This window comes from Schistocerca piceifrons, chromosome 2, assembly GCF_021461385.2.
Source record: "Schistocerca piceifrons isolate TAMUIC-IGC-003096 chromosome 2, iqSchPice1.1, whole genome shotgun sequence".
Classification (NCBI taxonomy): domain Eukaryota; kingdom Metazoa; phylum Arthropoda; class Insecta; order Orthoptera; family Acrididae; genus Schistocerca; species Schistocerca piceifrons.
In genome coordinates, this window is record NC_060139.1 from 266,019,193 (window position 1) to 266,033,072 (window position 13,880).

Genomic DNA, 13,880 nt, shown 5'->3' on the forward strand with positions numbered 1-13,880 from the left:
TACTGATAGCCGATCACTCTAGCGGTAACAACGTCTAAGTGTACCCATTATCAGCTCAACACGTCCTGCGTCTAGTGCTGAATTCGAGGATAGGTTGGCAGCAGCTCTACAGTCTTCACGTCTTTGTGCCTCAATTTCTGTGTAGGAGCCCCAGCCGACGTCTTTCAAAATTTGGGGTATATTAATTGTGGCTTTCCTACAGTTCTTTTCCAATATCATGAAACATTATAAATGTTTCACGAGCCAACCGTGTCTCAACAGATGAATGATATCTAAACTCTTCTTTCTACAACAGTGTTCCGTAAAATGAATGTAGATTCTCCCGACGTATGCTGTTGATGAGAAGCTTTCGGGTTTCCAGCCGGGTGGCAGCATTTAAATGCTGCGGTACCTGAATACTGCCACCCAGCTGGAAACTGGCGCTTTTCATCAACAGTGTTCCATAAATTGCCTCTCTCTCTCACTTTTGCGAACACTTCCTCATCCGGGATTTTATCAGTCCATTTGATTTTCAGGACGCGCCTGTACCACCATAACTCAAAAGAATTCAGTCTTTTCTTTTCGTCAGTGACCAGTCGGGCAGCCACACAACGCCAGAACATACACTCTGTCTTTTTCTTATTAAGGTTTGTATCTTCTTCCAATCTACTGTCCCTAAAGGCTCACCCCATTGCAGCGCTGGACCCTCTGAAACCAAGCACCTTCTCCTAGCAGCTGCAGCAATACAACCACCGACCTGCAGCTACGGGGATCGACGTAAAAGCACTTCCGGGGAAGCGTGCTCACATTCAGCCTATCCCACGATCCGAGCTGACTGGAACTCAGATTCTCATCTATTTCTAGTTGTATCCATGATTCTCGTGTGGCCGAGAAGTCTTAGTTATGGTACGACGTGTTACCACCGAATTGGCCTGCGCGTTACCTCTGCTCCACATTTCCCAGAGCCTGATGGAGTAACTGTCTAGTTCTATACCGAATTTTCGAGTGAATTAGCTCCGCTCTTTACCGTTCAGCAGAGGAATGTCCCCATGTCTGTAAAGGCTAAACTTTCCAGTCACCTAAAACAAAGTACAGGTTAGACGTTTGAATATTACACACTTCCTCCAGCTTAGGCAAACGGAGCAAATCGGTTGGTTCTTTTCCCTTTAGACTGTGATTTACGGTGCCCCTTAAATGGCTTATGGAAGCATTTAGTTCATGGGCGGTTCCTGAAAAACATTGTTTTTGGTACCAAAACCGATAGGCGGATTCCAAGACGGCTATGCACAGTAAATCGCTGAAATTTTTACGATACATTCCGAAGATCTCGAAGAACCTTGAAAATTTTCTTGATTGCTGTATCCGTTTCCAGGATACAGGGGTTCAAAGTTACGCTACGGCGAAAACATAGTTTATAAAGTGACGCAACATGGAGAAATATGCTGTAAAATGTTTCACTTATCATCAGTAGGTTCCTGGGGACCTCATGTTGTTAGACAGAAGAACATGCAAAATTTCTGTGTACATAAATCCTGTCTGAAGTGTAAAATTATGAAGTTTTGCGTTATTTCACTTCACATAGGTAACCTATCAAAATGTTTCTGACCCATAAAGCTGTTTTCATATGAGTGGCATGCCCTGCTGCAGCAGGGAAAAAGAAGAGAACCAGTTGTAAAACTCTATCGGAGCACAAAAATGCCGATTACATACTGTTCATTGAAAGAGCCTGAGAAAGTAAGGTATCAGCTGCCTCTTTCCATCTTCCTCGGCACCTTTAGAAATTTTGGCATGCAAAAGTTGACGTGGTTTCCAGCGTTACTCGCGAGAGTGCTGGGAAATCGTCTCATGGTACGTGCTCCTCGACCGCAACACAAAACGACCGGGCCGCCTCCCACTGCATCGGGCGCTGGGACCCCTACAGGTTTTGATTCCGAAAATAGACATCCGTAAAGTAGCTGCTGCTTTAACTTCGTTAGCGATTCTCAAAGATGCGCGAAGGAAACACTGAAAGTCATTCTGGAGTGTTCAACTGATTCAAGGTAGTTAAGCACGGTGAGAACAGATCTTTAAATGAGTACTACAGAGTCCGCCAGAAAAATGTATGCACTCTTTGTCAGGCTCTATCGAGATATCTATATTGTCGTTCGATTTGAGTTAAACGTGCGTTGTAGTATGGTCTTTGACTCAACAGACGTTAGTACTTTCATTTCGGTGTCACGAAAACAAGATGGCTGGAGCATGCTTGACATTCGAGCAACGAAAATTTATTGTGAAGTGGTTTTTCAAGTTTGATAATGCCGTCGAAGTGCATCGTCAGTGGAAGAGAGTTTGAAACAGAACTGCCAATCCGCTTTACAATTAAACGTATCATTGACAAGCTTGAGTTGCATGGAACGATTTGTGATATTCACAATGGAAGATCAGGAAGACAGCGTACAGCTAGAAGTCCTGCTTCGTCGGCTCTCGCGTTGGAAACGTCTGTTAATTCTCCACAGAAGACTGGTACGCAATGTACACATCAAGTGTACGAAGAATTCTGAAAGCTACAAAGTGGAAAGCTTACATTCCACGATTACTGCTCGCGATTAATGACAGTCCTGATCGCCGAATGCAATTTTACGAATGGTATCAGCAAATTGTAATCGATGAACAATTTGTGATGAAGGTAGTGTGGAACGACGAGGCACAATTTAAACTTAACGGAACCGTGAATCGGCATAACAGTGTGTATTGGACACCGGAAAATCCGCAAGTTTTCGTGGATAAAGCGGTCAATGTAACAGGAGTTCATATGTGGTGTGGACTTATCTATGGACTTATTACGACCCTTTTTCTTTGCTGCTACTTTCACAGGAGAAGTGTACCTGAAAACGTTACGCACGTCAGTTTTGCAAGGTATACGTGCGCCTTATGGAGCTGATGACGACGTCTTCTACCAACAGGACGGGGGGCCACCACACTACCACCTAGTCGTACGAGCTTTCCTGGATGACAATTTTCCGGGGATTGGATTGGATTAAAAGGGCCAATTGAGCTCCCTCCACGGTCGCCAGATTTAAAACCTATGGTCTTTTACTCGTGGGGAACTATGAAAGAGAACGTCTATCGACGTAAGCCACGCACGCTGGAGGAACTTCGCCAGGAGATTACAACGACATGTGCAGCGATATCCACTGACGCCTAGAAGCGGCGACCGCTCGTCCTGTTATCTGTATAGCCGCCAACTGTCAACATTTTGAACATCTAAAGTAACCACGTGCTAAACTGAAGGTTGTACAACATGTGTGATCAATTATTACATGTAAAATAAACACATAAGTAATACTTTTGTTCCTTAAAGTGTGTATACATTTTTTCTGGAGGACTCTGTATTTTCTCCTAGACAAAAATCATTAACAAAATATTTGAGAAAGGAAACCATTTCCACCATTAGTTAGGGTGGAGCATATTATGTCCACGTGGGCATGAAATATACATCACCAGCATCAGAAAGCATTAAGCTACCAAATATCCTGTTTGGTCAAACGAAAGGAGTTTGCCTCCACATCCACCTGAAACAAAATTTTAATTTCTACGTGACCGGTGGAAATGCACATAGAGTAAAACATATGGAGAAGTTCAAATCCCCACAATTCTGCATTTACAATTACGATAACACTTCTAATCAACGGCGAACCGTTTCTCGACATTTGATTGTAGTAAATCGTACCAAAAACAATGCGTTTTTAATTATGTGTTTAATGTGCAGGTGCCTCCAAACAGAACTTCTGACTAACGAAAAAAAAGCTAATACAAACCATCAAATTCGGCACTTTAGCTTTTCATGTTATATTCCAGTATGTCGTCTGTTCGGTTCTGCTTGTGACGTAGAAGATGTTCTTTCACCTTTCGTAGCGGATTGCCAAAATCCGATTCGATGTAATGCGTTTTTAATGTGCACGAATGGCCCAACTTGCGGAAGTCAAAAATCTAATTGCGGAAGTCTAATTTCGCCGCCGTGTTACGCCTAGACCGACTTTGCTAATCCGATCAAATATCGGTTTTCCGAGCGTCAGATGCTTGCCACGATTGGTGTTCATAAATCAGCTGCTCCTTTTGACGAAGTAGGGTTACCAATAACTTCGTAATTAAATGGAGGTAGGTTTCCTCGTAGATGAACTAAAGTCTCAGGGAGTGAAGAGGGGAGTGATCAAGAATATATGTACGAAAATTTTACTAACGCGAATTAAAGCATCCGAAATTTTTATACTCCCTTATAGAGCACGGGCGTTATGGGAAAAAAGTGCGAAGTTATACCCGGTGCAACATTACTGTACTTCATTTTGGATACCTGGAATGCCTCGACAATTTTCGAATGTGCAAAGATGCATTCTTATCTCTGTGTACAGAATTTGGGAATGTTTCCTCAGCATCCTCTAATTCTCGTTACAAGAGGAAGTGAGTGTAACAGTTTACAAATGAGCCAGTTGCGCAGAATGTAGAGTTTTAATTCAGTTTTGAAAATTTACCATCATTTCCGTACCTCTTTCCGATTAATACGATACTATGTGATCCTTTTCAATTTAATAAACAAAATTAATGATTTTCTAGGGAGATCAATATTATTACATTTTCCTTCACTCCACACTTTTTACACGTCAATCATCACCTTTTAAAAGCAAGTTGTAACCTGACAGAACTCAAATGGCTGAATGTTTACGCGAAGCGAAAGTTATTACGGAAGCTCAGATCCGGCAGCCAGAACCTCACGTCCAAGATTATATTCTGATGTTTACATGTGGTAGCAGTGGTGATACTGGGACTTGTAAACGCTGCAAACGTTAGAAAGTGCGACGTGACGTCACCAAACTCGCCCCATGTTATCGTGGTCTGGCGGGGTTGATCAGCTCCAGACGAACTCTAGCGCAGCTACCGCTGGCAGAGTTCCAACAGGTGTTCGTCATGCAGTACCTCACGAGGCTCGCGACTAGCGCTCGGCACGCTACGGACGCGGCTAGAGACAAGACGCCGGCCAACTCGGTTCCCGCCAGAGGTAGGTGACTCATTCGCCTCCGAATACGTGACAGGGGACAGCGCTCCCTGCTTATCTCAGCGCCGACCTCCAGGTCACTTAATCGATCCGCGGGCGCTTCACACCTCACCACCTGAACGCCGTCGTCAAGTTGTGAAGACGTAGCCATCAGTGATGGATTTATTTTCTAACATTTCTTTCGCTATCTTAGACTAAGTATTCACATTTTTGATGGTGTAGCATTGCTGTGTTTGGTAAAAATGTTAAAACGTAACAGCAAATTATTTCTTTTTCTCTAATGGATAAATATGTATTCTTAAAATTACTTGAATATGGAAAGACTTTAAATTATTTTATTTTGCCTGCATAGGTACTATTTAACTGTGATGCGATGAACTGCTATGTAAATCGTTGACATGAAAGCACAGAGCGAGATACGGTGAGGGAGAGTTGGTGAGTTTGTGGGTGGACAATATGGCGAGATAATGGGATGAAAAAAAATTTGCCGAGACAGAGAATCGCGGAAGTTAACGACTGAGGATTCCGATTACCGTCGTAGTGCGTGATGAAAATTGAAGTGATCATTACGAACAGGGAGATTGTACGGTGTGAGTATTACTACATGGACTGTGTCTCAAACGGTACTAAAACGAGAACCAGATGTGTAAAACTAATAAGAGACGAGTACATGCCATCACCAACATGCTGTCACCAACAATTACATATATATAGCCTGTTAAATGCCATTGCGGATGAGTTTGCAGCACAACGGAGGAAAGATATTACCAGGATACTTCGCCACGGAACGAAGATGAGTGGCACTGTTGTAACAACTTTATCTGAAGTACCTCAAGCCGCCACGCCTCTCCAAAAACGAAGAGATAAGCTGCATTGCAGACTAAAAGAATTCAGCAGTTCGGATTGTAAATTGATTGTTTCATTATAAAACTACATTCTTCCTTTTATTAATTTTCGCCGTGTAATTAAAACTTCTGGAAATGAATTATTAACTTTCAATGCAGCTTTGCCCACCCGCCATTAGTTACAGGTATTTTTCTTTTACTTAAACTCTCTCTTTCCTTTAAATTAATGCCGTTGCAGTTGCATGTTTTTGTGTGCCTCGTGGGCCTTTTGGTGGGTAGTGTTACAAATGCGTGTGCAGTGTTAATTTCAAACTGAGTTGGCATATGGCCTACTTTAATGTCTGATAAGGTCGCGCCCGTAAATCGTGGCGTCCGCTTTTTGTTTCTGGGCTCCGACCAATATAATTACAGCTGCTTGTTCGCTACTGGTCTACGTTCGCGGCGAGGTTACACAATGTGACAGCTGTCAAACCACGCTGGTTATGTTTATATCGTACACAGACATGGTAGTGTACTTCCACGATTAATAACTCGATTGTTTAACATTACAGGGATAAGTATACAGAGTACAGTCTAATCCTACAGTGTTTCGGAATTTGCAAAAGAAGTGTCTGTGATTTACGTAATTTAGGGAGTAGGTGGAAGCGCATCCTCCATGTTCACACAATTCGAAAGTAGAACAAGTTGTTCTGGGACGAAATAATCAGAAGTCAACTAAGTTATTTCTAACAAAATCTTCTATAAATACGCAGTCTAATCTCTCTAAGTACACACCGGAGAACCGTTTTCTCCACATAGTACATTCCAAGGCTTAAGAGCCCCAGTGATGTCGTGATTAACTCTTGACTCGACTGTAGCAACAAAATGACAGTTGTTTGGTGTGCTGGTCACGTATTGTGACGTTCGTGGACCACTCCAAAGAGTCCCCAACACCGGCTGCATACATCGGGCGCCACTCAACTGGAAATTCTGCCTTGTACAGCACTCCGTGCTCCAGCGACAAAAACGAACGACTACAATGGTTTTCAATGCGAATGATTTTTATTTACGTACGATTTGATTCCAATCACTGGTGTAGGCACAATTCAGTTCCACGACAGCAGTCCGTGGGAAAGGAAGTCATACCGCTACGTCGAGAGGAGGAAACTTCCCACTATCTGTTAGTCGACAGACGACTTGGCATCTCTCTCCTTAGCTCCTCGGCTGTAGGTCGGACACGCGGACAAAGACACACTCCACTGGCTGGCGAACGTACAATGTTTCAAAGGATGAGACGAAGCCATGAGGAAAGAATAGTAAAAGGAGGAGACCGCTCCAGTGGGGAGTTCAGTTGGAGCCTTGGAGGAGTACCCTCCCTGAAGGCTGTCCTGTTTGGGTCTTGCAGGGGTGAACATGCCTCAGTAATCACTACTACTTGGAAGTGGTTGCGCTTCCAGTGATTGCGACTGGCGCTTGGTCCACACTAGAGAAAGAACAGAGCATGCTGACGGCCTGGAACGCGCCGTCCCTAGCCGCGCGCTGGACGTGGTGATCGCGAGATCCCCCGACCGCCTCAAACCTCGCTGGTAGCTCCTTCCGTCAGCTCGTCGTCTATACGATCTCAGCGGTAATTATTTGTTTTCCTAAACCCTCGTCCCGTAGTTGGCCAGACTAATTACACGTGACACGTGTGTCTAGCTAATTCTGGCAAAAGCCCTGAGAGAATTTTGCCCTCTGAGCAGCATTTGCCAGTCATTCCAGAGTAACAACTTCATATTGTTTACGTTTGTTTGCAATTTGTCAATACATATGCTTACCAATGTTTCATTGCCCGATACCTTACATTATTATACCACATACCTATACCAATCATTCTGTACTACGTGCACATTGCAGCATGATCCAAGTGGCTTATAACTAGCCTCGGCTAAGTAGCTTAACCTTTTAGCATAAACTAACCCTATACAGAATCAACTACTCTCAAATTAAATAACGAATTTAATTACTTTTGTAGTTTTTACGCCCAAAGCATAAGTCGAGAAATTATAATTGATCAGCCAGTCCGCGCGGCCGCTACGGTCGCAGGTTCGAATCCTGCCTCGGGCATGGATGTGTGTGATGTCCTTAGGTTAGTTAGGTTTAAGTAGTTCTAAGATCAAGGGGACTGATGACCTCAAATGTTAAGTCCCATAGTGCTCAGAGCCATTTGAACCATTTGATCAGCCAGTAATCCAATTAAACAGATTGTCTAGACGCGATGGTACGCCTCTAAGATTCAATAACACTTCGTGACACTTCCTGTACGCTGATGCCAGCTGCAGAACAGAATTGAACTGTCTCTTGCCAGTAGCCTGCTGGACGCATGCCATGTGTCGCTGGAAGAGCGATGAATCGCGTTTACCCTCTCGAAAACGCAACACAAGCGTTGTTTGTTATTCAGTCACTTCGAGTGCCTCAAATTTACTTACGGGCAGAGCCCTGGTGGTTGGCAAAAACTCTATGGTGATCGTGTCCCAGCCTCCTCCTCTTAAATCTAAAGGTCCCATGTGCCCAGTTCAAATTCAAAGTTATTCCTCGGACCCACTATTTTGAGATACGAACTCAGGCGTTCTTTCAATTTTCAACGGCTGGTTTACAGCCGTCGCACAACATAAAAAATGGTTCAAATGGCTCTGAGCACTATGGGACTCAACATCTTAGGTCATAAGTCCCCTAGAACTTAGAACTACTTAAACCTAACTAACCTAAGGACATCACACACACCCATGCCCGAGGCAGGATTCGAACCTGCGATCGTAGCAGTCCCGCGGTTCCGGACTGCAGCGCCAGAACCGCACGGCCACCGCGGCCGGCTCGCACAACATAGCACGCGAAGCTGATAGCAGTACTTCCCAGATTACCGTAGAACATATTTCAACATATTGAATTCATAAGATCCACCAGAAAGAGGAGGAGGAGGAGATTAGTGTTTAACGTCCCGTCGACAGCGAGGTCATTAGAGACGGAGCACAAACTCGGATTAGGGAAGGATTGGGAAGGAAATCGGCCGTGCCCTTTCGAAGGAACCATCCCGGCATTTGCCTGAAGTAATCTAGGGAAATCACGGAAAACCTAAATCAGGATGGCCGGACGCGGGATTGAACCGTCGTCCTCCCGAATCCGAGTCCAGTGTGCTAACCACTGCGCCACCTCGCTCGGTCCCACCAGAAAGCAGGCAGCGGAGACCAAGTTGATACCGTGTATCATGACTATCAGTAAGCCTTCGACACAGCTGCGTGTCGTAGTTTATTAAACAAAATACATGCATGATGAATATTTGAACACACATGCGATTTGAAGGAAGACTTCACAGCAGACAGAATTCAACACGTCTTCGTTACTAGAGAGATATGATCAGACGCGAAGGTAGCATCTAGTGTGTGTCAAGGTAGTGTGATAGCACCACTGCTGTTCGCGTTATAAACAAATGATATCCAGTTAAAATCTCTAGCCCATGGTGGCTGTTCGTAGACATGTTTACAGGGAGCTGAAACCGTTATAAACTTGTTACGAAATGCAGAAACACTTTCAGATCATCAGTGCCGGGTCCAAAGACTGGAAGGTGACTAAACAAATACAAGTACTGCAATGTGGGTAAATAGACGAAAAATATGATCTCGTTTGTGCGATCGCCGATCAACCACGAGAATCAGTCAGAACCTCCACGTATCTAGGAGTTTCTGGCCGAAGTCATTTAAGTTGTAAAAACTACTAAAATTTAACCCTGGATAAGGACGATGCCAGACACTCATTTATTGGAAGAAATCTCAACTATGCGTAATTTACACGCCGAGAAGGTCGTATTCTTTACCACTGTACGTCGGTGAGAGACATCTAGCTACTGAAATAACGTGAGGGGGAGAGGGCCAAACAAGAACTGGAAGGTTCGTCACGAGTTTACTCAGTGAGCGCGAGGGAATCACACATACTCCCAAAAAATTGCAGCGGTAGACTTTACAAAAAAGTTGTAAAGGTGTCCTTAGATTGATTTTCTTTCATCTTTCACGTGTAATGTCATTTTTCTGGCGCATTTAATTTTCAACAGTTTTATGTGCCAGTACCTCAAAATACTTCAATCTTATCCTTGTCATACACACGGCTGACAAATTGGAGACAGTTACTATGTTGCAGAGAAAGGAGTGTGCTTGCTGACATCATTTCGAATGGAATATTGTGTGACACGTCACAGGTGACATCAGACTTCGTACAGGCCGTAGGTGTGACAGACAGCGCATGATGGGAATGATGCACGACAGTACAGCTCTTAACTGTGGCCAGACCGCTGGTGCAAAACGCACAGGAGGTTCCGTCCGCGAAGTCTCAGGCGCCGGGCGTTATCACGAGCTACCATGTCAGCGATGCACCGCGAGCACTCCAAATCGGAGAAACCGCTGCAGCCAGAGGCAACCAACAGCGGTAGGTGGGCCACAGCGCAACATTCCTCATACATCATTTTTGAACGACAGTCTGAAAAGTCGTTTCGTCCACAACCGCTAATTCGATACGGCGCCAAGAAGCAAAGTCCCAGACGTCTACGTGTGGCCTCTTCGCCTGGTCTGGGCGCCGATGGCAGGGTACGAGTACCTCTGACATCAGAAGGCACCTTCCAGACAGGTGATTATTCTCGTGCAGGAGATGCTTACCCGGGATGAAATGGGGCACTTAGTAAATCTACCACTGAAGAAAGATACAAGCACCTACAGTCCGATCATGTGCATCCATTTGTTCACGTACAGCAACCTGCAGGCGAACCGTACTTTCAGCATGACAAGACGCGTCATTTAGTTTGAGGAACACTCCAAGATGGTGATTCTTGTATGTCCTTCCGGGTCACCTGACCTCAATCTTACTCGACAATTTTTAGAAAAACTCTATCGAGGCGAGTCCAAACCGCGCACAACTTCGACCATTTTCCGCGACTTGTGGGTCCAGTCACGGTTCGAATCAGCTCCAATCTCTTTCAGTGTCTTGCAGGTTCCATGTCACGGTCCGTCGCTGCCGTTATCAGAACAAAATGGGCTGCTACATGCTACTAGCAGCTGGTAACTGCTAAGTAAGCAGCTGTACACTTGATGGTATGACAGATGGTTGGTGCACGTAGATGGGAAATGTGTAAACATATAACAGTGACCAAAGAGTAACAGTGAATTTAGTAAACCGAAACAAACGGATACGCAGCTTATGAATACGCTGTCATTTTCCTACAGACGGCTCCTTCATCTAAACGCTACGTAACTAGTAGTTGAAACTGCGGGGGGTGATCAGAGGAGGAGGAGGAGATTAGTGTTTAACGTCCCGTCGACAACGAGGTCATTAGAGACGGAGCGCAAGCTCGGGTAAGGGAAGGATGAGGAAGGAAATCGGCCGTGCCCTTTCAAAGGAACCATCCCGGCATTTGCCTGAAGCGATTTAGCGAAATCACGGAAAACCTAAATCAGGATGGCCGGAGACGGGATTGAACCGTCGTCCTCCCGAATGCGAGTCCAGTGTGCTAACGACTGCGCCACCTCGCTCGGTGGGTGATCAGAAACACAGGTTACAAGGACGATATTTCTGGTGTCTGTTATAGAGAAATTAGAAGAGTGAGGTAATTATAATCCATGCGGTTGGCAACTGTGCAGAGTTTCAGCCACCCGCCAACTACAGCGCTTGTCGTAGGTAAACGCAAATGCCGACTCGCTTGGGAAAACTGGCCTCCTAAAGAAATTCGGTGAGTTATAGGACTTCTGTGGGCGAAACATGTAGCCGTGGCTGAAATTCACCGCCGGCAGTGCGTGTCTTTGGAGAGAATAAAGTCTCATTAGCATGTCGCAGAATGGAGCCTAAAGTTGCGATCGGTAGAGAAGACGTCACCCTCGATGATCGTAGTGGCCGACCCAGTACGGCATCAACAGATCTGAACACGACTCTCGTGAATGAACTGGTTCAGGACAACAGGAAGACACGTTACGGCATATGACAGTAGAAATGGGAATGTCGCTCTGAAGAGTTCGTCACTTTGTTCATCATATTCTGCAGTAGCGGAGACTCTGTTCCCGATGCGTTCCACGGAGTCTGACCAACTCTAGCAGAAGAACACTGAGCCAAGTTCGCAACTACTGTAACGGTTCTCCACGGAAGAGTAGTTTTCTTCAGCACGCTGTCACAGGCGACGAAACTTGGATCCACAACTACATCCCAAGCAATAACAGCTCATCAATGGAGCGGAAACACACCTCTCCAAAAACAAAGAAGCTAAAGGTGACGCTACCTGCCGGAAAGGTGATGGCCACAATGGAGCAGGGCAGGTATACTTTTTGGAAAGAGGGAAGACAGTGACAGCCGACCGACCCTGACACGACTGCTAAGAGAAAACCACCACGCTGCTTAAGCAGTTTCGCTGGGACATCGACTACCCGATTACATCAGCATTTCCCCTGAACACGTCTGTGTCCACCGTGAAGACCAATCTTGTCATTCAGATTTTTTGTTCATTTTCAGCAACTGTTTATGAAGAATGCCCACGTGAAGAAATAGCACACTAGTTGGGTTAATCTTTTTTTTTAACACCAGTGGTGTGCTATTCTTCACATCGGAAATCTTGATATTCCATTCACATCGCTACCTCCCTCCCACCCCCTCCGTCCCTCACCAGTGCAATCGCATTACTATTACTTTTGTGCCACATATACTTGCTTCACAGAGTCAAAGTGAAAGATTGGACGTGATTAAAGCTCAAAAAGTAGGAAGACTCACAGTGAAAGTAAAATTATGTTCTACAACTTCAAAAAACTTCAATATTTACCGAAAATTGCAATAAAATATATAAAAATATCGATATCTCGTTTTTTTTTCGTAATATAAAATAACGATACATCGATATTTTACCAACAGTCCTAATTGAAACTCATCCTTTAAAGTGGCAAGTGCCTAAAACGATATGAAAACTGTCGAAAAAATAACCTAATATATGTACTAACAGCTGGCTGTATTGGTTGTATGAAACGAACACGTCTCATTGCAGGCTTTGTAAAGTTAGTTTCTGATCAGCCCTCGTAGTTGCAGAATGAAGTAGTAGTCTGAATAAATACAGCCTCAGTGCGAAAACGTCGCATTCATTTGGTGCCCACTATGAAGAATAGGTGACACCTTCAGCACTTAATTTTAACTTCTGGTACTTAAGTCATACGATTTTTTCCTCTCGCTGTTGATGAATATTAGTTGAATCCCACGTTTCACAACGGACAGCCTCTTTGTCTCGGGACCGTCGCACGAAGTGGTGCAGCTTCAACCACCAGAGTAAGCACGTAGTAAAAAGGCGTACTTCAGCCGCAACGGATGAGTTTCTCAAGCTTTATTATGTAAATGACTACACTCAATGATAGTTAGTGGTGCTCACTTGCAAAGTGTGTATTATGAACAGTAATAGGATCAAATCTTATTTCTCCCTCATCTGTACTGATCGCAATGACATACTGAATGCACCTTGAAAAATGATAACTTTTTTTGCACAAAGACAAAAGGTTTTTTTTTTTTTTTTTGCACAAAGACAACAGGTTGGTAGTGGCAATATGCTGCTAGACGCGAACATTATATAATGTGGTAAGTAATTATAACAATGTAAAGACTGATTCCAAGGAAACGAGAGGAATTCGAGTCAAACGAGCTGCGATCTTCAAACTTGTGTGCCATGTTATTTATATTACCTCTGTCCCCCTTCTACATACAGCCAACAACTTTTCTCGTGAAAGGAAAAACTGTAGGGAAGGAAATAAACATTCGTACGAATACGGACATTTTTCCTTGTTATTCAAAAGCCGAGAAGGAAAGCGAGAGGGAGATATCGTACAAAGTAAACTCTATTACGGGCAATGTGGACGCTTGCAAGGGTTTTAAGCAGACGGAGCAGCTTGTTCCCTGCATCAACAACCACCAGCTCTGTCCGACGGGCGGGTGCAGTGCAGTGTGAAGTGCCTCAGAGGAAGTGAATTGCCTGGCGGGCCTGTCAGAAAGGCGTGGCAGCCCGTCCC

General features: G+C 44.5%; 1 protein-coding gene across 8 annotated transcripts in view; it reads right to left on the reverse strand.

Annotated features, from left to right (window-relative positions):
• Window positions 1–13,880, reverse strand: part of LOC124776297 (NAD kinase-like) — a 518,770-nt gene that overhangs the window by 50,611 nt on the left and 454,279 nt on the right. The window lies entirely within an intron of this gene.